We start from the raw sequence: 23,740 nt of genomic DNA on the forward strand, positions 1-23,740 counted from the left end.
CTCAGATTTTTTTTTTTTATAAAGATTTTATTTATTTGACAGAGATCACAAGTAGGCAGAGAGGCAGGCAGAGAGAGGGGGAAGCAGGCTTCCTGCTGAGCAGAGAGCCCGACCCGGAGCTCGATCCCAGGACCCCGGGATCATGACCTGAGCCGAAGGCAGCGGCTTAACCCACTGAGCCACCCAGGTGCGCCATGGCTCAGATTTCAAACCTGAAGTTAAAGTCGGCTTTGCAGACTCCCATCTTTGGGCATGTGTGGTGCTCACCTTCGGGCCTTCCGTAAGGATCTTCAGTTCATTCAGTCCCTGTGTTTTCCAGGTGAGGAAACTGAGGCCCAAAGAAGCTGTTTTCGCTTGGTTAAGGTCCCACAGCAGGTCAGAACCAGACCTAGGGTTAGAGACCTGGCTCCCGGCTCTCTGTTTTCCTAAGGATCGCTTTCCTGACACAGGAGTTTTGCTCCCAGTAACTGTTTTTTGCTTTTCTTTTTATCAAAAAAAAAGGGGGGGGGGGCTACGTAATAACAGGACTAGAACTCTAATTTATAGAAGTTCCTCCTTTCCCTTTCTTCTTTACTCTGTCCTTCTGGAGCTTCTACTCAGTGTGCAGGAGACTTGAGGGGCGCGTCCTCTGCCCCCCAGGCCTGGCGCTGTGAGGAGAGGTCACTCGCCGCGCACCCGCCGGAGCGCTCCGCCTGCGCTTGGGGATGGGTCCTGCCGTCTGTGCTGTTCCTCGGGGAGCTTGGTGCCCGGCGGTCTCGGGGCAGGCGGGGAACTGAGACACTAGCTCTGAAATCAAGGGCACAGTGCTGGGCCCGCTGCAGCAAACAAAGTTGTGGTATTAGGTGCGGCTTACGCATTACACCTGACTTACTACGAATAATAAGAGGTTTGGCTTCTAAAGCTGCTTGTACTCGGGTTCCAAGCAGCTAGGGCGTCCCAGGACTCGGTTCCTGTAAGTCCGCCCCCGCCCCCACGCCACGTGCGACACTGAGCTCTGCGGGTCGGAGGCTCCCAGGCTCGGTTCGCAACAGAAGCGCGTCAGCTGTCTGGATGGCTTGGGAGCCCCTGAAAACTGGCAGAGCAGCTGCAGATTAGGGGGCGGCGGGCAAAGGGGGCAGAGAAGGCAAAAGGCCCGTGGCGGGTTCGGCAGCATCCGGGGCCTGTTGCTCAGGAGGCACACGGTCAAGCAGGGGACCGCCCGCGGACACAGCCGAATGTGCCGTCTGCAGAGGCTTCCCTGTGGTGAAGCATGAGAAGCCCAGGACACGTGTGTTGTTGCCCCCGGGTGAGGAGAATTCGGTGACCTCGCTCATGAGAGAGCTGCACCGAGAGCCCTAGATGTAACCTTTCAGGGGGAGACAGATTTCCGCTCTCAGTTGGCGGGACACCGATTTTCCTTGCTGTGAGGAATCCCGCAACCACACCCCCTGCCCACGAGTGTGCCTTCCTCAGGTCTCTAGGGAAGGTGCCCCCCCAGACAGCCTGGCTGCGGCCCGGGCAGTGGCGATGCGGTAGGGCCCGGGGAGGCGGGCGCGCTCCTCCACCAAACCCTGTGAGCGGCCCGAGGCGGAGCGCCAGGGAGCCGGCGCCGCTGCTGGAAGCCTGAGGTGCTCCAGAAATGAGGCCAGCGGTAAAATTAAAATCGTTCCTCAGCTTAGAAGAAAAGAAATTTATTTTAATTGAAGGAGAACCGTATCTTGACTTGTCAAAAAAGGACATTCAATTAAAAATGACAGATTTTCACACTTAGAGAAGCTATGCATATGTTACAAAGTGGCATTTCTAGGGCACCTGGGTGGCCCAGTCGGTGAAGCTTCTGCCTTCGGCTCAGGTCATGATCCCAGGGTCCTGGGATCGAGCCCCGCATCGGGCTCCCTGCTCAGCGGGAAGCCTGCTTCCCCCTCTGCCTCTGCCCCTCCCCTTGCTGTGTTCTTTGTCTTTCTCTCAAATAAATAAATAAAATCTTTTTTAAAAATTGGCATCTCTCAGGCACGTTCATGAATGAGGCTTGTTTCGCAGGGGTCTTCAGACCCTCAGGTTGGAGGTTGTGCTCAGCCAAAAGACGTCCGTGTCCTCTGAGTCCCTCCCTGTTGCACTGAAATGGTCTCTGCAGTAGCTGGTGGGGCTGCGAGGGAGGGTCCGGAGGGGGCTCAGGCCTGCCGTCTGACCGTGTCTGAGACTGTCGAAGTCCAGACTGCGAAGTGTTCCCGCCTCCAGTCGGAATCTCGTTCAGTCCCTCCTCACCGCCCCAGCCGTTCTTGGAAACGCAGCCCCAGGGCTCAGAGGACAGGGTCAGAGCCCAGGTGGACGCACGCCTGCCCCGCTCCACCTTCTTCCTCCAGCCCCAGCCTGCGGTCTGGTTGCCCAGACTTCTCGGCCTACAGCCTTACCGCCCAGCCTGTGGCTCTTAGCACGTCGCTTCCCTTTTCATTCGGCCTGGGATTTTGACAATGTCTAGTAGTGCCATATGGTTTTATCATTCACCATTAAGAGTGGTTTTGTTTATTACAACCTGCAGCTACAAATCTGGTAAATTCATTTCCTACGTTCAGGTTGTGCTCATCTAAAAATTGTGTTTATAACATTAATTCAGAAGAAGCTTCAGTTATGAGTTGTTGAGAAACAGCTCTGTACCCCTTTTAATAAAGCTATTTTTGAAATGTAATTTAATGCCTGCAAGTAAATTGCTTGGAGGTTTAGCTCCTTGCTTGCAAAGAAGTGTGACAAGAAAAGTATTTTTTTTTTTAAAGATTTTATTCATTTGACAGAGAGAGAGATCACAAGTAGGCAGAGAGGCAGGCAGAGAGAGGAGGAAGCAGGCTCAGTGCTGAGCAGAGAGCCCGACGTGGGGCTCGATCCCAGGACCCTGAGATCATGACCTGAGCCGAAGGCAGAGGCTTAACCCACCGAGCCACCCAGGCGCCCCAAGAAAAGTATTATTTTAACCCGTTTTCTGAGCTCTGGCCAGAAACCCATTCATTCAGTTCATACTTATCAGTCACTAATATTTATCAATATGCTATGTGATTATATTTATGTTATATATACTTATATCCTTGTGTTTGATCTATATTAGTGTGTGTGTGTGTACATATGCATTTATATGTACTAGTTAATACTAATTATCAAGCAGAAGTACAGCTAAAAGGTTGGTACCCTCGAATTATAAGGTGATTTTTTTTCCTGTGTAATCTATAGAATGAGGTATTGAATTGATACTCAGTACTGAGCCGCTTCTTACACACTTGGTTTTTCCTACTGTGTTTATCTATGTTTATATTTTTAAAATCGGAGAGTTATGGAGATAGTTAATTTCTACGGATCCTTCAGATTATGGCTTAGATGTCCCCTCCCCAGGGAGGGCTTCCCTTTACCCACTTAAATGAGTGTTGCTGGTGTGCTCACCATGTGCTACCTGGGTCGTTTTCCTGTCACACGCATGCACACACAGTTACGTGTACCGGGTCCCCTTCCTTGTAGACGGTCTTCAGGGCCCCATCTTTCGTGTCCCCTCTTGCGCGGACTGTGCTGACATGGGCACGGGAGTGCGTATCGAAGGAGCACAGGACGCTGGAGGCCCCTCTGAGGTGGCTGTGGTGCTCTGTGTCCTTTCCAGGCCTGTCTTGGAAGTTTTCAACTATTGTCTTGATTCAACCAAGGAATCTTTTTTCCATGACTAATTTAGTATCTTTCCAAATTCTTGAATACTTGTGTTTTCCCCTCCACCACGGAGCCGGAGACAGCCAAGAGTAGAGGACTCTTTCTGTCCCGAATGGCCCTTTCCTCTTTCGCTCTCCATGTTCTCTCTTGTAAGTGAGCAGTACACTGGGAGGCTAGCAGACTTTAACGCATCCTTTGAATTAAGTGTAGAGATTTTTGAGGAAAATGAGGTAGTTTTGAGAAACTAGTAAAGCCAGCCCCAGTGCTTTTGATGTTTTAATTTATAGGAAGAGCTCTTTCATTTTCCTCATGGCAGTGCCAGACTGGGGAAGGGTGCTGTTATTAAGAATTATTTATGGGCACTTGTGAGAGTGCAGATGGGGACCTGGCAAGACAAGCTTTGGTTCCAACCACTGGACCATTTGGGACGGCCCCAGGGGCTTGTGTGAGGTGTGGTGCTGTGGGCCCCCAGTGGGCCAGGAGCTCCCTGCCCTCCGGGACTTTTGGCTACTGAGTCAGTCTTGGAGTTTTTCAGCAGCACTGATCTAACCTACAAATTTAGATTTATTTTCTTATTATTCCAGTAGAAAATTTTATTAATGTGGCTTTTTCTTTTTTGCATAAAAATTGTTGACAGAATATTTTATTTTCAAGATATTGATTAATTTTGGGGGAAACCTAAGAGATTTGATGTTGCATAACAAATCTGTTAAATTCATCAAATAAAGTGCAGTGAATCATAACCATATTAATTAAGCAAAAATGAACATTGCAGAATAGGGTTTATTTGAAAGACTGATCAGGACTTGAAAGATGTCCCACTTTCATACAACCTTATGTTAAACAGCGCGATCAGTTGGATGTCATGTAGGAAACTTTGTACTGGTGGGTCCAGTAATTTTAGCAAATGGGATCACCTTTGATTAGGAAGTCAATTTATTTTAGAGGGTTTATGTAGCATGAGAATATTAGATTCAAAAAGATCCTAGAAATATTATACTAGACATCTCAAATTTTCTTTTTTTTTTTTTAAAGATTTTATTTATTTATGGTAGAGATAGCAAGAGAGAGAGAGAACACAAGCATGGGGGAGCTGGAGAAGCAGGCTTCCCACTGAGCAGGAAGCCCAATATGGGGCTGGATATGGGGCTTGATCCCAGGGCACTGGGACATGACCTGAGCCAAAGGCAGACGCTCAACAACTGAGCCACCCAGGTGCCCGACATCGCAAGTTTTCAACATGACTCTATCTGTAAAAATATATGTGACGTTTCGTATTTTAGCACTGAAGTAAGTATGCAAGTGGTAATGAATATTCGACCACGATTTCAGGTGGACAAGACTTCAGAGAAACCTATCATATTGGCAAAAACAAAAGCAAACTCACCACTGCATTATAGCTCCAAAATGTGTTTTTTTTCACACAAGTGTAATTTTTTTTTTTTAAAGATTTTATTTATTTATTTGACAGATAGAGATCACAGGTAGGCAGCGAGGCAGGCAGAGAGAGAGAGAGGAGGAAGCAGGCTCCCCGCTGAGCAGAGAGCCCGATGCGGGGCTCGATCCCAGGACCCTGGGATCATGACCTGAGCCGAAGGCAGAGGCTTTAACCCACTGAGCCACCCAGGCGCCCCTTCATACAAGTGTAATTTTAACTGTCACCCAGTAGCATGGGATAGTCATTTCATTCTTAACTAGCTTTTTCCCTCCCTGTTCAAACCCATTTGGAAAACGCTTTTCAAAAGTAAGCTAAATAGTTCTAGTCAGTTCTTATATGTAAAGTATCTAGAAACCAAGCAAATAATTAGTTAAGTGATACAAGAAATTTATTTTAGCCTTGCCAAGATCTCAGTATCCTCCTTGAAGTCAGAAACGGCCTTGGTTCAGCCAGAGGCCCTGTCTTCGGTGCATCTGGTTGTGAATGTCCTATGTTAGTCCCAAGGGAATAAATAAACTTCAGGGATGTCCATGCTGAAATTCGAAACAATGAAAAAAGGTGCTTCGTTTTCAAATGTGACAAATGCATTAGTTAGGCATTATTGATGTTTTGGGAATTTTGAGGCCTGTCTTTTGCTGCTTTACCCAGAATTTGAATGTACGGGTGTCTGAGCCATTGAGAACGCTGGGGAAGTCAGCATGGAGGGAGCACTGGTCCTTGAGACCAGGGTTAGTCCTGCTGACTCTGACTTTGGGCGAGTTGCCAAGGGTCATTATCTTAGTTCCTCAGTAGTCCAAGGAGAGATTTGGAGCATTGGATAACCTTTTAAAGACAAATTGAGAGGTGCAAATGGCAAGTGCAGTGTTACAGCATAAATCTTTATTGATTCTTATGACATCATTAGTCGGTGAGCGTGCCTTTGTTGATATAGTCACTGTCTGTTAACAGATGTTACAGATGTGACTCAAGAGGCAGACCACTCTGTTGCTTGCTAATGTGTCATGTTGGGAAACTGCTGAATCTTTCTGTTCCGTTTCCTCATCTCTGTCATGTGGCGGGGGGGGTGGTAAAGGAGAGTATTTACAGAGTTGTGAAGAATAAATGAGTAATTACAGGAACAATGTAGTAACTACTAATATATATTGAGTGTGTGCTGTGCGGTGGATAATTTCTGAGTGCTGAGGCCACCAACCTAAGAAGAGCACTTTTCCGTCTTCGGAAAGCTCCCCGTCAGGCGGGAGAGAGAGAAGGAAGCAGAGCCAGTGTAGACTTGTGTTATGATGAGTTTTGACAGTATAGATCAGGGCTTGAGGAAGGTCACTTCCGCCAGGAAGGGAAGGTTCTTGGAAAGATGCTTAGAATCGTTTAACCCCATAGAAAGCAGGTGCCTGCCGAGTGTGCCTGGCATCTTGCTAGGTGCTGGGGCTGGAGGGAGGCAGCAGATACAAAGTCAGCATCCCTCTGCCCTAAAGTTTCATGACCAACTGTGAGTTGAGTGTGTAGGGTAGGTGTCAAGACACTTGAATGGAGTCTTGAGGATGAAGTGTCTGGCAGGACATGAAGAGAGTGAGAAGGAAGCAGCCAAGGCACAGGAGAAATGGGACAGGAGAGCACGTGTGTAAGTCTACCCCGTGACGCAGAGGCAGGGTCCTTGGCTGTGGAGGGCAGGCGTTCGGTCCGGGCTGCGTGGGGCAGACTCACACCCAAAGCCAAGTCAGAAGGAGCAGATGCGAGAGGGAATTGAGGGTGGGGTGATGCTTCGTGAACTCGAACAGTGTCTGATTGTTAAATTAATTAGTTTCATGAGTTTTGACTATCCATAAAAATTATGATTTTTAATTTCATAGTCTTTGTTCCTTCACTAAACTTAATACCATAAAATTTTTAATTAAGGGAAAAGCTTTCTTTGGTCATTATATTTGAAAACATTTTCTTGCGCTTGTGCTTTTAGAAAATGAAGTAAACATAGAATACGTAGAAGTTGGCTCATGGTGGAACTTTTATTCTCGCAGCCACGAGAGGCCTTCTGCCTGCCCCGGCCTAGGGCTTTCCTGCTGCGCGTACTAGAGAGGAGCACCAGCGGGTGGCAATCCTGCAGAATCTCAGTGGTCATCTGTGGCTTGATTTCTTTTAATTGAACTGATGTAGTGAGAACCTTGGCTCCTACTTTCACCACCAGTCAGTAAACTGACTTGGTAGCAGGTGCCATTGGCTGTTTTTGGTATACGCCATAGTATAAATGTATCATCCCGACATTGTATAATTATTGTATGGTTTTCCAGTTACAAGGTCTTTGTGTGCATGTGTTTATTTAGTAATTATAGGAAAGGTTTTATTTTTTGAATGAATTTATTTTGGGGGCGCCTGGGTGGCTTAGTCATTAAGCATCTGCCTTCAGTTCAGGTGATGGTTCCCGGGCTCCTGGATTGGGCCCCTTCATCAGGCTTCCTGCTCAGCGGGGAGTCTGCTTCTTTCTCTCCCACTCCCTCTGCTTATGTTCCGTTCCTTGTTGTCTCTCTCTGTCAAATAAATAAATAAAATCCTTTAAAAAAATTTATTTTTTCAATTTCTTGGAAGTAGGCTCCACACCCAACATGTGGCTTGAACTCACAGCCCTGAGATTAAGAGCCTCATGCCCTACCAGCTGAGCCAGCCAGGCGCCCCAACTATAGGAAAACTTTTATATTCTTGTAGTATTTCTCTGCCTACAAAGTGGATATGTGTGGGAGTATGTACATATAAGACTTTAGTTGCAAATTGGGGCGTCTGTGTGGCTCAGTTGTTAAGCATCTACCTTGGGCTCAGGTCGTGAACCCAGGGTCCTGGGATGGAGCCCCACATGGGGCTCTCTGCTCAGTGGGGAGTCTGCTTCCCCCTCTCTCCCCTCCCCCTGCTTGTGTTCCCTCTCTCGCTGTGTCTCTCTCTGTCAAATAAATAAATAAAATCTCAAAATAAATAAATAATAAAGACTTTAGTTGCAAATAGAAGGAATTTGAGCATAACATTTCATACTGAAGCATTTTCTGTTTTAAGGTATCTCCGAGGAAGAAAACATTCAATTTTCCAGTTCTGATAAAGTCTGTAGTTATATTAGTGTAGTGTGCTTAGTAAGAAATTTAGTCCTGAGTCTTGCATTTCTGCCATGACTGAATAACATGGACCAGACTTACTCTCCGCCGGGACCAGGTGAGGCAAGTGAGGCACTTGCCTCGGGTGTAGAACTGAAGGGGGCATCAGAAAGCTCGATAACTGAGATTAACATTTTAGGGGCACCTCACTGGCACAGTCAGTAGAGCATAGAGCTCTTGATCTTGGGAATTTTAAGTCTGAGCACCATGTTGGGTATAGAGATTACTTAAAAATAAAATTAAAAAAAAATTTTTTTAACTTAATTTGGTGTTTTGCTGGGGGGAGAGGCAGAGGTAGAGAGAATCCTCAAGCAGACTCCCTGCTGACTGCAAGCCTAAAATGGGGCTCCATCTCATGACCCTGAGATCACGACCTGAGCCAAAATCAAGAGTCAGAAGCCCAACTGAGCCACCAGGTGCCCCTAAAATAAACATTTTAATACAGTGCTTTGAGAAAGTCAAATGTGATGCAAACAGATCCATAATGAGAAAAAAATAAAAATTTAGATATAGACAGAATTAATCAGAATTCTGAATGAATTAATGAATTAATGATTTTTCCTTTTGCCTCACCTCCGACATGGCTCAGTTCAGCAGTGTTACCAGTACTATCTTAGTTTAAAATTTTAATGTTTTTGTTTCTCATGGATTTTTTTCATTAGTTTTGGCTTTTATCTCTGTTACTGAGTTTTTTGTTCCTCCCTAAAATTTGTACCTGAGGCAAGGAAGGGCCTCACTCACCTGACCCCAGTCCCAAACCGACTGCCATCTTAGACAACTTGGAAACCAGACAAGATAGATGAAGCAGCAGCTCTAGATATTGGTCAGCAGACAGATGAGGACTGTGTTCCTGGAAATAAAAGAAATGAACTCTACGGTTATTCCAGCTTTTTCTCTAGAGCAGGATCAATGAAATTTTTCTGTAAATGAACAGACAGTAAATATCTCGGACTTTCCGGACCATATGATCTCAGTCACAGCTCCATACTCAGCTCTGTGTCTGCTTTCATACTCAGTGTGTGAATGAATGGGTGTGGATGTATTCCCATAAAACTTTATTTAAAAAAACTGGTAGTAGGTTAGATTTGGCCCCAGGTCATAGTTTGCAAATTCTGGCGTAGAGACAGTTTCCACACTGCAGGGCAGGGAGAGAGAAACCAGAGCCCACTGGCCTTACTGAAGTGACAAACCCTCAGTGTTTGGGAGGACAAAGCAGCTAGACTTTAGGTGGGGTAAAGCACAGGAGAGGAAGGGGGCTCCTTACAACTCCAGAGATCTGTCAGAGGACCCCCTGGAGATTTTGACTGAGTACTGATCTGCAAATACATGAGGAGAAACATCTCAAAGCCAGGAAAAGAACCACCAGAAAGGAGCAGACTGGACAATTTCTGGATATCACACAGGGTTGAGATAGGTCCTTTCAAGGCTGTTTTTAAGTCTTTGTTAGGGTGGGTTCAGAGCAACTTTTCCAGTTAGGGCATCAGGTAAACTCCCTCACCTCAGCAGTGGGGCTGGATTAGCTTTAGACTAGAAGGGCTGCTGCGGACCTGCCCAGCCAGTTCCACGTAATAGTTCTCAGAACTAAGTCCCACCTATATTTATTTATTTATTTGACAAAGTAAGAGAGAGAGAGTGTATTTGCATGGGAGGAGGGGCAGAGGATGAAGGAGAGAGAGAATCTTTTTTTTTTTTTTTTTTAAGATTTTATTGTTTATTTGACAGAGACACACAGCGAGAGAGGGAACACAGCAGGGGGAGTGGGAGAGGATAGGAGCAGGCTTCCCTCCAAGCAGGGAGCCCAGTGTGGGGCTCGATCCCAGGACCCGGAGATCAGGACCTGAGCTGAAGGCAGCGCTTAAGGACTGAGCCACCCAGGTGCCGCAGGAGAGAGGGAAGCTTAAGCAGACTTCTTACCAAGTGCGACCCTGAGATCATCACCTGGTTCAAAATCAAAAGTCAGCCACTTAACTGACTGAGCCACCCAGGTACCCCAAGTCCTAATTACATTTAAAAGGATATGATAACATCCAGTTCCCAACAACATAAAAAAAGTGTCCAGCATCTTATAAAAATTACCAGACATACAAAGAAGCAAGAAAATATGATATTAACCAGGAGAAAAATTAACCAATAGAAACAAATGCAAAATAATAGACAAGGACATTAAAATAACTGCTATAAAATAAGTTGCACATGTTCAAGAATATAGAGAAAAATGAACATAATTAGCAAAATGAAAAATACAGAAAACTGAAGTAAAACTTCTAGATGAAAAATAAAATTTCTGGGACGCCTGGGTGGCTCAGTTGGTTAAGCAGCTGCCTTCGGCTCAGGTCATGATCCCAGCGTCCTGGGATCGAGTCCTACATCCAGCTCCTTGCTCATCAGGGAGCCTGCTTCTCCCTCTGCCTCTGTCTGCCATTCTGTCTGCCTGTGCTCGCTCTCTCTCCCTCTCTCTCTCTGACAAATAAAGAAATAAAATCTTTAGGGGCGCCTGGGTGGCTCAGTGGGTTAAGCCGCTGCCTTCGGCTCAGGTCATGATCTCAGAGTCCTGGGATCGAGCCCCGCATCGGGCTCTCTGCTCTCTAGGGGAGCCTGCTTCCTCCTCTCTCTCTCTCTCTGCCTGCCTCTCTGCCTGCTTGTGATCTCTCTGTCAAATAAATAAATAAAATCTTTAAAAAAAAAAAAAAAGAAAGAAATAAAATCTTTAAAATTAAAAAAAAAAAGAAAAAGAAAATTTCTGAAATGAAAAATGTAACAGATTAATAACAGGTTGGTACTACAGAAGAATATGTCAGTGAACTTCAAGACATGGCAAAGAAATGATCCAGAACTCAGCAAAAAGAATAGAGAAGACCGAAGAGACTAACAGAGCATTTAGGAACCTGTGAAACAAAATCAGCTGTTTTCAGATACATGTAACTAGAGTTCCAAAAGAGGAGGGAATGCAAATAGCATTTGGAGAAATAATGGCTGAAAAAAAAAATCCAAATTTGATGAAAATTACAAACCACAGAGCTCAAAAACCCCAAACAGAATGAACAAAGAAAAGCATACCAATGTGTACCGCATAATGATATTGCTGAAAAACCAGTGCTAAAGAGGGGGGGAAAAAAGTAAGAAGAAAAGACATTACAGAGGAACAAAAACAGAAATGACAGCTGACATCTGGTCTGAGCTTGTGCTAGCCAGAAGACAACACAGTGACATGTGTAAAGCACCGAAAGAAAAATCTGTTAGTTTAGAATTTTGTACCCAGAGAAAATATCTTTCAGAAATAAAAGTGAAATCACAATTTCTAGGCCAAGAAAAGCTGACAGAATTTATTGCCAGCAGGCCTGCACTACATGAAATTTTTAAAGGAAGTTTAGTTAGAAGGAAATTATATCAGATGGGAATTTTTTTTTTTTTAAGATTTTATTTATTTGACAGAGATCACAAGTAGGCAGAGAGGCAGGCAGAGAGAGAGAGGAGGAAGCAGGCTCCATGCTGAGCAGAGAGCCCGATGCAGGGCTCTATCCCAGGACCCTGAGATCATGACCTCAGCCGGAGGCTTTAACCCACTGAGCCACCTAGGCGCCCACCAGATGGAAATTTTTACACAGAGGAGTAAAAATAATAACCTGAAATGGTCAATAGATGGATAAATATTCTCACTTTTAATTGCCCTTTTTTTTTTTTTTAATTGGCTATTTAGGGGCGCCTGGGTGGCTCAGCTGTTAAGTGTCCGCCTTCCGCTCAGGGAATGATCCCAGTGTCCTTGGATAGAGCCCTGCATCAGGCTCCCTGCTCAGCAGGAAGCCTGCTTCTCCCTCTCCCACTCCCCCTGCTTGTGTTCCCTCTCTCAGTGTCTCTCTGTCAAACGAACAAATAAATATCTTTTTTTTTTTTTTTTTTCTTAAAGGCTGTTGGGGCGCCTGGGTGGCTCTGTGGGTTAAGCCTCTGCCTTCAGCTCAGGTCATGATCTCAGGGTCCTGGGATCAAGCCCCACATCGGGCTCTCTGCTCAGTGGGGAGCCTGCTTCCCCCTCTCTCTGCCTGCCTCTCTGCCTACTTGTGATCTCTGTCAAATAAATAATAAAATAAAATCTTAAAAAAAAAAAAGGCAAAAATAACAATATATGATGGGCCTGTAATACTTGTAGAGGTAAATAAATGAAAACAGTAGCACAAAGGATGGTAGGAGAGAAATGGAAATATGTTATCCCTGTACTTAAAATAGCATAATAGTATTTGCAGGTAAACTATGATAAGTTGAAGATCACTGTCATATCCACAAAAATCTGTCATGGTTGGGAGAAGAAGGAAACATTAATGCCAAAATCAGGGATGTAAAAAAGGGTACCACTGCAGACCCTAAAGACATTGAAAGGGTAGTAAGAGTAAAATTGTGAATAATTTTATACCAATAAATTTGACTTTTTTTTTTTTTTTTTTTTTTGGACAGAGACACAGTAAGAGAGGGAACACAAGCAGGGAGAGCGGGAAAGGGAAAAGCAGGCTCCCCACCAAGCAAGGAGCCCAATGTGGGGCTTGATCCCAACACCCTGGGATCATGACCTGAGCTGAAAGCAGACACTTAGAGGACTGAGTCACCCAGGCGCCCCTAAATTTGACAACTTAAATAAAACGAAAACATTCCTTGAAAAACACAAACCATCAAAGCTAACTCAAGAAGAAATATGTAACTTTCATTATTCTATATTTACTAAAGAAATTGAATTGGTAATGAAAATCCTTTGGGGCGCCTGAGTGGCTCACTTAGTTAAATGTCTGCCTTTGGCTCCATTCATGATCTCAGGGTTCTGAAAATGGAAGAGGAGGGAATGTTTCCTATCTTATTCTGTGAGCCAGCACTGGACTCAAAGGAAGACAAGACAACAATGTAACAATAAAGCAAAACCACCAAGTGCATTTGTCCTACACACATCTTCCATACATGGTAGCAGATAGAATCCATATAGAAACATATAAAAAGGATATTACATAATGATCAAGTGAGGTTTATCTCAGGAGTGAAAAATTGGTTTAACACTGGTAAATCAATCCTTGTAATCCACCAGCGTAATAGATCAAACCCAGAAAAATGAGAAGCACAGAGATGGAAATGCGGGAAGCACAAAGGGAAGGCAGGAGACACAGGAAGTAGGGACTGAAGCTCATATAATTGGCTCTAGAAGGAGAGGTGAGGGCCAGGGCAGAAGCAGTGCTTGAAAAGATAATGGCTGAAATCTCTCCAGAAAGTTGAGAGGCGGCAAACCACAATGGTAAGGCATTCAACAAATGACTGACGAGATATCCTAAGTAAAAAGAAATCCACACGCAAACACAGGGCCGTGAAGCACATGGTTACACAGAGGAACAGCAGCCGGTTTCCTGACACCGGCCCTGAGAGCCACACGGCACTTGGAGTGATACGTCAGTAGGAGAAAGGAAGGGATTCTCTCTCTAACCTAAATGATTGAATGTTACGTAAAATGTTAATGGTGACAAAACTACGTGTGCATGTGTAAACATACAGTGGCGGGACATAGGCTGGAAATACAATGAATGGAGTTAACACTTTAAAGTCCTTGCTGTCTGGGAGAAGGGTAAAGATAGACCTGTGAGAAGCCGCCGCACATTGTAATTTCTAAAGTAATCATTAAAAGAGTAAAAACAGAACCCGTAGCTTCTAGATTACAGAGAAGGGAGGGTTAGGATAACATTCCTAAAGAAGGCAGATAGCCCCTGGTACAATAGTAGAACGAAATCTACATATGCGGGATGGCTTCCAGGGTAAATAGATTAAATTTCCATTTAAAGGCAAAGATACCAAGATTTTTTTTTTAGTAGTTTTAAAAAATCCAACTATATACTGTTTACAAGAGATTCATCTAAAGGAATTCAGAAATGTTGAAAGTCAAATGATGACAAAAATAAACTATGCAAACACCGAGAACAAGAATGTATAGTATTAGACAAAATATATTTTAAGGCAAAAAGCAGGACCAGAGTATCGTTTCACAGTGGGCCACTCTAGGTCCTGTGACAAAATAAATAGCTTATCATAACAGATTCTTTTCTTGCTCACACAAAGTCCAGGATAGGTAGTCCTAGTTGGCATATGGCTTTCCACATGATTGAGTTCTTTGGGAAAGAGAATCTTGTAGTCCCAGAGGAGGAAGGAAAGACTTCATTAATTTGACTCTGTGTGTTCACAGAAACCAGCTCTGGCCAGGGTGTAAGGAAGGAGGCTCGCACTGGCCAGGCCTGACCGGCACACGTCTGCCTGTGCCTGGGGGTCGGAGTCAGTGTCTCTGGAAGCTGGTGGACTGAGATGAGGGAATTCAGTAAGCCTGATGAGAAGTGGTAGCCCAGTAACTGCTGGAGAAATGAACAGGAAGGAGCTTGTTGCAAAATTAAATGTGCATTGTGGCAGGGGTGTCTGACTCTTGACCTCAGCTCTGTTGTTGATTCAGGGCCCTGAGTCCCAGCCCTATGTTGGGCTCCACGCTGGCCTTGGAGCCTACTTTAAAAAAAAAAAAAAAAAAATTTGCATTGCAGCAATTGTCAGATGTAAAATTTTTACAAATGTAAGAAATGTAAATGTTAAAAAAAATTTTTTTTTAAGAGCTAAAGAAAGAAAGAGAAGGGGAAGGGCAGGGGGAGGGAGAGCGAGAATCTTGAGCAGGCCACACACCCTGCACACAGCCCAAAGCAGAGCTCAATTGTATGATTATAACTTGAACCAAAATCAAGAATCAGACACTTAATGGACTGAGCCACCCAGGCGCCCCTATTCAAAATAATTTTAAAATTTGATGTAGGGAAGAATTCTTAGGGTACCCTTATACAGCCATTCAGTTAGCAAGAATTAAAAAACTGGACAAGTCTTGTTGAAGTAGTTGAGCACCAGAAACACTCTCATACACTTCTGGTGGGGGTATAAATTGTTACAACTGCTTTGGGAAATAGTTTGGCTTTGTGTAGCAAAGGTGTATCCCATTTCTAGGTCTGTACACCAGAGAAATACATGCTCACTGTGCTTAAGATGGCTGCGCGATGAAGATCTCTTCGTAGTGTCTTTGCTCCAAGGCAGAAACTACCCAGGGGACAGGGGAATGGATAAGTAAATTAGTGTATTTTTACACAACGGCGTGCTACACGGCAATGAAAATAAATACCAGGTACAGCCCCAGAGGTGGAGTGGGGGAAAAAAAAAAAAAAGAAAGAGTACATACAATATAATTCTGTGTATATAAATTACAAATCTTGGCAAAAATATTCTGTATCAGTGTGGCGTGCCTAGATGCTGCATCTAAAGGAAAGTAAGAAAGCGATAACCGTAAAGGTTAGTATAGTTGCTGCTCACGGTGGAAGGCAGGGGTGGGGGTGCAGGGGTGGGGTCAGAGAGAGGCACCCCGCTGTTTTGGGGTTTCAGCAGTGTGTGTTCCTTCCTTGGCCTGGATGGTTGTTGGACTAGTGTTTGTGTACCGAACATAGGTGTTGACCATGCTTTGTGTGTGTGTGTGCAATACTTCATGATAAAAGTTATTTTAAAATTAAAATAGTCTGAAGATATCCAGACTTTGTAATTTGTGTCCACATAAATTGTAATGTGGAAAATCCAAAACACATGTTTCTATAGAGTGGTTAAATGGTTTCTTTTCTGTTTTTTGGGTTTTTTTAAAGATTTTATTTATTTATTTGACAGAGATCACAAGTAGGCAGAGGGGCAGAGAGAGAGGGGAAAGCAGGCTCCCTGCTGAGCAGAGAGCCCGATGCGGGGCTCGATCCTAGGATCCTGAGATCATGACCTCAGCCAAAGGCAGAGGCTTAACCCACTGAGCCACCCAGGAGCCCCAAAAAGTTTTCTTTAAACTTCTTTCCTTTTTTTTTTTTTTTAAAGATTTTTAAAAATTTTTATTTGAGAAAGAGAGTGAGAGAGCATGAGAGGAGAAGGTCAGAGGGGAGAAGCAGACTCCCCATAGAGCTGGGAGCCCGATGCAGGACTCGTTCCCGGAGTTCCAGGATCATGACCCGAGCCGAAGGCAGTCGCCCAACCAACTGAGCCGCCCAGGCACCTAAACTTCTTTCTTGATCATTTTTTTTAATCTACATTTTTGAAATTCTATTTTTAAAACATTTAAAAATGTTCCCAATGGAGTTGACCAAGTATTACTATTACTCCCCAGGTAAGAGACTCCACCACGCTCTTCGAAGAAGGGTAAGATCGGCACTGCTTTGCTTCTTTCCTTACCGAAGTCTCTTCCTCCCAGAACGCGCTTTGCTGTATCTTCCTCACAGCATATGACACACAGGTACGTCACTGGAAAATTTTAATTTGTATAGATTTCTTTTTGCAGCTGGAACTTGTTTGCTTTTTCATAAAAATAAAGTGATTGAAACATCCTGAACTTACTCATTTTTGGCTTTAGCAGTTTCCTCTGGGACAGGTGTATTTGAGCAACTGCCGCGCACATGGCACCATATTTCGGTGTGTGTCTAACCTTATTTTTATTTCTCATTTTTTAAAACCGGCATTACACTTTGAGAATAATCAACATTACGCCTGATGGCCCGGTAACGATGAATGTGTTTGAAACCCGGGGCAGGGCTAAGGGTTTCTGCCTCATTGGCCTGCCCTCCGCAGCAGGATGCTCACCGAGGGCAGGGAGGCCTTCCCAGCTCGGATTGCAGCTTTTCAAAAATTTTTTTTTTCTAATTTTCTTTAACAGAGAGAGAGATCACAAGTAGGCAGAGAGATAGGCCAAGAGAGAGAGGGAAGCAGGCTCCCTGCTGAGCAGAGAGCCCGATGTGGGGCTCGATCCCAGGACCCTGAGACCATGACCTTGAGCCAAAAGCAGAGGCTTAACCCACTGAGCCACCCAGGCACCCCGGATTGCAGCTTTTGATGCTTGAACTGTTTGCTCCCTAACCCTTGTTCTCTAGGAGTTTGAAAGGAAACAGAGTACTCTGTTTTGGTCTCTAATTTGTGATTGAGTAGCACTTTATGCTTGAAATTAAGAACTCTTTACTATGTTAGAACAGTAAAATGAATATAAAATGGGTTTGAAATAGTTGCATCCAAAGTGAGTTTTAATATATAGCTATTTTTTTTTTTAATTTTATTTATTTGACAGACAGAGATCACAAGTAGGCAGAGAAGCAGGCATAGAGAGAGGGGGAGGCAGGCTCCCTGCTGAGCAGAGAAACTGACACGGGGCTTGACCCCAGAACCCTGGGATCATGACCTGAGCCAAAGGCTGAGGCTTTAACCCACTGAGCCACCCAGGCGCCCCTGTATATAACTATTTCTGATAAATTCTAAGTATAAAGAAAACTATTTAAAAAAATCACTCATGGGGCGCCTGGGTGGCTCAGTGGGTTGAGCCTCTGCCTTCAGCTCAGGTCATGATCTCGGGGTCCTGGGATCGAGCCCCGCGTCGGGCTCTCTGCTCAGCGGGGAGCCTGCTTCCCCCCTCTCTCTGCCTGCCTCTCTGCCTCCTTGTGATCTCTCTCTCTCTCTCTCTCTGTGTCAAATAAATAAATAAAATCTTAAAAAAAAAAAATCACTCATAACCACAGGGCCACTCAGTTTTGCTCTGCTGTTTGAGTTTTTTAGTTTGTGTGGAGCGGGGTTCAAGCAGTGATGGTAGCAAGCCGTGTGCCCCTTGGGTCCCTTTTCTTCCGTGCGTTTTCTCAGTTGCGCGTTCGTAGGCCGAGGTTTCCCTGTGTTGACTTTTGCCCTCTCCACTGAGCGTGGTCTTCTGTCCTCTGCATCTCCTGTGATGTGGCAGGTGGATCCGTGGCTGTGGCCTGCCCCAGCCTGGGACCGCACGTCCTTCAGTGGAGCCCTCAGCATGTCTTTGTGGCTCGGGGCCAGTGCTGCTCAGTGCCTGGCTGCAGTCCCCAGAGGTCGTGAAATGACGCTCTTCACTCTTGGTCATTCGCTTGGCCTTGAGTAGCTGAAATATTTGGGTAGATAGAAACTTACCGTCCGTAAGTATTTGGTTACCCTAAGGGACAGTTCAAATAGAAAAGGGAGGGTCAGTGCCGTTCTTTCTCTTTATCAGGTGTCCAGACAATGAGATGGTTCTGCGGCCACTCCCAGAGTGACCCTTGACTGTTTGAAGTAGCTTGCCAAAGTCAGGAACGTAGACTTCTGGGCTCTGTTTAAATCCTTTGCAGTTAGGATTCTCACAGATGCTCGTGTTGAGCCACCGTGGCCAGTGGCGCTGAGTGGGCCCCTCTGTCCTTTCGTGGGCCCCGCACTCTTCCTTCCCTTGCTTTCTCTGCTGCGGTAACGAGTTCCAGATTCCCGCTAAACCTTTTTGCCTCACACCTGGCATTGCCTCTTTCTCTGAACAGCTCTGGTTCCCTTTTGTAGAAAATCTTATCTTGAGACCACACTCTGGGTACACTCCCTGGGGACACTCCCTGCTACAGAGCTGGTTATTGTTTCCAGGTCTTTTGGAAGGACAGCCTGGCAAATGTGCTTTTTAAGTGAAAATAACATGAATTCATGCTGATGTTTATTTCAAATTTAGTATTATTTGGTTTTTACTTCTTTGTGTTTATATTGATGTATCTTTTCTCTAATGCTGAAAACCTTGGTTCCTAACAGCATTAGCATCATTACTTGTTTTATCCTATAAAATCTATGTGATAGTTTTAGAATAACAGTACCAATGTATTACCAATAGTATGATTCCTGAAAACAGTTTGGAGTTTTCTGCAGTTTTTTTTTTTTTTTTTGTCCTTAGAGTCTATATCCCTAGAGATGTGTACCTGATTTGCCAAATTACGTTTTAAAGTCGCCAAACCCGCCCTTCGCGTGCTGGCAGTTTGTTGAGACAGTCATAGTCGTGTTTTATTTCAAGTTGAAGGAATAGCTTCTTTTAAAATTTTGTTGTAAGTTATAAAACATTTTCATTTTTCCAAATCAAAATGAAATATTTTAATTTAATAATTAATTTAGATATTTACAGAAGTCAGGCTTCCATTCCTAATCCTTATACCCTGTTTCTTCTTTTCTCTGTAGGTCACATAACGATTTTTAGTGTAAGTATGTGTGTGCACACAGAACTCTTTCTTAGAGATCGGTAGCCTGCGGTATAGCTTTCCTCCATGTTGTTTCCTGAGCAGAAACGGGTCACGAGGCCCACACCGGAGCGTACAGGGCTCCTCCTCACTCCTTTCTGCGCAGCTGTGTAGTATTCCATCATGTTGGATGTGGGACAGAAAAAAGCTTATTCTTCAAAATATGTTGGCTTTAGTCTGTATATGTTTCTCCTGTGTATGAATGTCATCAATTTTGCTCTTTAATCAGCTGCCGATTTCTTAGTAATTTGGGGACCTTGCAAGCACACTGCGTGTCTGTGCCTGGTTTTCCTGATGTGTACAATGTGAGGTTTGGACTAGAAGCTCGAGGTGGGTTATTTTAGCTGAAAGACTGCAGATAAGTAAACTGAATCTGAGAGCATCTCCCTAGCAACAGAGTGCATACCCGGGGCGCCTGGCTGGCTCGCGTGGGAGCATGCGACACTTGATCGTGAGCCCCGTGTTGGTGTGGAGATTACTTAAAAAAATAGAATCTTAAAAAACAAGTGTGCACCCTGTATCCACAGAAGTGGTGCTGATGGGGTGTGAGCTCAGGAGTGCTGAAGCCCGCAGGTCTCAGTCAGAATTAGGGAGGCAGATACGGTTCTGCTGGGGCAACCCCTGAGGTGGGAGCAGGTTGTTGGGGCGGAGGCACGGATGCGTTGGATAGGAATGGGAAGCTCCGAGCAGGGCAGATTCCATGTTGGCTGCATTAAATACAAGGGCCCGTGTAGCAGGGCAGACAGAGCCAGGTGGTCTGGGAGCTCAGAGAGGAGGCTTGTGGACCGGTCTGCTAGGTGAGGCCTTTGCAGTTGGTCAGCATGAGTGTGCAGGGGGCGGGGGGGTGGAGAGGGTCCACATCAGCACCTGAACAGCCCCTGCCTTTAAACCCCAGGCAGAACTGGGGGGTCTGCCTGAGAGATTGGGGGGTTGGGGGGCAGCATTGCCGTAAGAGCCAGTGCTTGTGAAATCTCATGCTTTATTCTCAAGGTTGACTTAAATATTGTAATCCAGTCCTTCATGTGGCCATGTTTTATGTTTTTCACTCATATTTTCAAGTAAAGTTGATGCTCCAAGGAAATGAACCTTATCACACTCGTGCAGCTGCCTCAGCCTCCTGTCCAGGCTCAGCCGCAGGGCCGCGGCCACCTGGACTTGGCTCTTTCTGGCTTGTCGGACGCCCCGGCCCTCAGCCTGTTTCCCTCCCAGGCGGCAGGACTCGGGCCCTGGGCCAGGAGAGGCGCAGCGTCTTCGCACAGTCGGGGTTCAATCAGTGCTTAAAAAGGATCCCTAAATCAAGGGATACTGGCCGTGCGGGGCCTCACATAGCTTTGTTTTCCCAAGGGATTTAAGAGCAAGTTTTATGCTGTGGTTTAATCTGGTTCTTTCCCAGCTGTGAGCCTGTGGCTGGCTGGCCGTCCTGTCCTCATCGCCCCTTCTCTCTCTCTCTCTCAAGTGGGGCTTTTCATACATGATTATGATCTGCCTGTTTGTTTGGAGAAGAATCAAGTCTTCTCGATTCTCCTGTCTTCTCTACTTGGCCCGTGTGTCAGCTACAGGCCCTCTCTCCCAGCAGAGCATTTGGCATCCAGTATGGTGAAAAGAGCCTCTGCTGAAATGTTTGCATAAACACGGTTCCCAGAAAACCTTTTTTTTTTTTTTTTTTTTAATCAACAGGGCACACCTGTCTGTTTATGGTTTTCTCTCTTCTTTTATTGGCATTACTTAGATGATACTTTTCATTGCCCTGCTGGGCTTGATGTCGAGCTCATTCTCCAGATGCACGTTGTGTTCAGTACTGGCTTGCTGGCAGGAGCCATTTTCTTTGTTTATCTGATGCTTCCCTTTTTTGGTTTTCCCCGGGCTTTCCAGTACTTGGAACACCCTTTTGTCAGCAGATGTGCTTTGGTTTCTAATTTCCAATCTCCAAGTAGGAAGTAGCTCAACTTAAGTCGCAAGTAGGGAAGAGAAGTCGTTAGGAGCAATGAAGGCGTAGAGGAAAGGCAGAGGAATCCAGTCCAGCTCTTTGCTGTGCCCCGAAGTCGGGGATGGCTCAGCTGTGCGAGGGGCTTCCTGCTGACTGAAGACCCACATTCTGTGAAACAACGGTTTTTTTGAGTAGAGATTGTTGCATTTGAATAAACATGTGGCCTCAAAATACAATAAATTCGTGCCTAAACATGCAGCAAAAGTAAATAATGTAATAGTAGAGTAGTGGTTCTGCTCAGAGGACATGGCGGAGTGCGAGTTCTGGGGTAAGAAGGCCAGGCGCCCGGGCCAGGCCCCTGGGCAGGCCCTGCTGCTTGGAGCCTGCCCAGACCACCACCTCCAGAGCGGCTGCTTCCCGGTGGCTTCTGCTCTTGGCTCCTCTTCTGCTCCCAGAGGATCCAGACTCCCCTGGCGCCGTTTCTTAGTCACATCCCTTCCCTACCTTACAGTCTCTGTTGTGCTCTCTTTGCTTCGTGTATCTGTTGTTTCTGTTCAGCAGAACATTTTTCCTGACGTGTTTGGAAGCAGACATCCTCTTCCCACACTTGATGATGAAAAGATGAGGTGCTGGTGGTAGCCTCAGGTTCTCCTCACTGGCGTGGCCCGGCGTGCTGACCAGAGGCACGTGTGTCCACTCCAGATGTGGTAACCCTCAGGCTGCTTCCCCAGACTGGCCTGTGAAACGTTAGTCCGCTTGTGCCCAAGTCTCCCTTCCTCTACCACCTCTAATGTATCGGACTGAGTTTGCATTATTTTTCAACACAATTATTGTAAATATTACAGGATTTAATTAACCTGTAATTGTCACATCTAAATTTTAGAATTAAGGTAGAATTTAACTATTTTTATACCCATGTATAAGCAAATGAAATGAAGATATATATATATTTAAATCAAGAAACCTAATCAGGGGCGCCTGGGTGGCTCAGTGGGTTAAGCCGCTACCTTCGGCTCGGGTCATGATCTCGGGGTCCTGGGATCGAGCCCCGCATCGGGCTCTCTGCTCAGCAGGGAGCCTGCTTCCTCCTCTCTCTCTGACTGCCTCTCTGCCTGCTTGTGATTTCTCTCTGTCAAATAAATAAATAAAATCTTAAAAAAAAAAAAAAAGAAACCTAATCAGGGAAAGTTCCAAAGACGTGACTTTGCTAACATTGTTGCTTCTGGTGCTCAGCCTACGTGCGGGGCCTGCGGTGGGATGCTGGGCCTGTCTGTAGCCTGGTGTGGATGTCCCGATGCAGCTGCAGGTTAGAAGTTGCCATTGTGGAAAAAATTTAGCATTTTTAGTAAAGCGTTTGTAAGAACTTTCTTTTTACAGTGGTTTTTCATTTGGGGCCTTTGAACATGGTATCAGCTTTTGTAACTGTACTCACACCAGATACTGCTGTTCCTGTCTGGCCGGCCCCAGCGGATTCCCACATGCCAGGTGCTCGGGCGCTCAGCAGGGTGCGGCATGTTGACGTTGGCTCTCATCCTTTGGCCACTTGTTTCCCCTTATTTCTTTCTATTTGATTTAAAACATTATTAGCTCAAGTTAGTTTTTTGGTGTCTTCTATTATCTTTACCACTCTCAACTTTTAATTTTTTTTTTTTTTAAGATTTTATTTATTTATTTGACAGAGAGAGATCACAGTAGACAGAGAGGCAGGCGGGGGTGGGGGGGGGAACAGGCTCCCTGCTGAGCAGAGAGCCCGATGCGGGGCTCGATCCCAGGATCCTGAGATCATGACCTGAGCTGAGGGCAGCGGCTTAACCCACTGAGCCACCCAGGTGCCCTCAACTTTTAATTTTTTTTTTTTAAGTTTTATTTGGAAGAGAGAGAGGGAGCACACATGAGCTGGGGGAGGGGCAAAGGGAGAGAGAGCATCTCAAGCAGGCTCTGCACCAAATGCAGGGTCTAACATGGGGCTTGATCCCAGGATCCTGAGGTCATGACCTGAACTGAAAATCAGGAGTCAGACACTTAAGTGACTGAGCCACCCAGGGGCCCCTCAACTTAAAACTTTTTTTAAAATTTTAAAAAGATTTTATTTATTTATTTGACAGAGATCACAAGTAGGCAGAGAGGCAGGCAGAGAGAGAGGGGGAAGCAGGCTCCCCATTAAGCAGAGAGCCCAATGTGGGGTTCGATCCCAGGACCCTGAGATCATGACCTGAGCCGAAGGCAGAGCCTTTAACCCACTGAGCCACCCGGGCGCCCCTAACTTTTTTTTTTTTTTTTTTAAGTAAAGATTTTATTTATTTATTTAGTTATTTGACACATAGAGACAGCAAGAGAGGGAATACAAGCAGGGGGAGTGAGAGAGGGAGAAGCAGGGTTCCCGCTGATCAGGGAGCCCAATGCCAGGATGGATCTCAGGACCCTGGGATCACGACCTGAGCTGAAGGTGGATGCTTAATGACTGAGCCACCCAGAGGCCCCACAACTTTTAATTTTTTTATTA

The 23,740-nt window shown here is 45.4% G+C and overlaps 1 protein-coding gene across 6 annotated transcripts in view; it reads left to right on the forward strand.

Moving 5' to 3' along the window:
• LOC111148495 (TNF receptor associated factor 3) overlaps positions 1-23,740 on the forward strand; it is a 116,234-nt gene that overhangs the window by 45,046 nt on the left and 47,448 nt on the right. For 4 of the 6 annotated variants that reach the window (XM_022505089.1, XM_022505087.1, XM_022505088.1 and 1 more), the window contains exon 2: positions 16,403-16,528. The gene's annotated coding sequence lies outside the window, so the exon portion shown is untranslated. Of the gene's footprint in view, positions 1-16,336; positions 16,529-23,740 lie in introns of those variants that run through there. The other 2 variants (XM_022505091.1, XM_022505090.1) reach the window with 2 other exon arrangements.

Source organism: Enhydra lutris, unplaced genomic scaffold, assembly GCF_002288905.1.
Source record: "Enhydra lutris kenyoni isolate GAN:26980312 unplaced genomic scaffold, ASM228890v2 scaffoldscaffold20, whole genome shotgun sequence".
Lineage (NCBI taxonomy): Eukaryota > Metazoa > Chordata > Mammalia > Carnivora > Mustelidae > Enhydra > Enhydra lutris.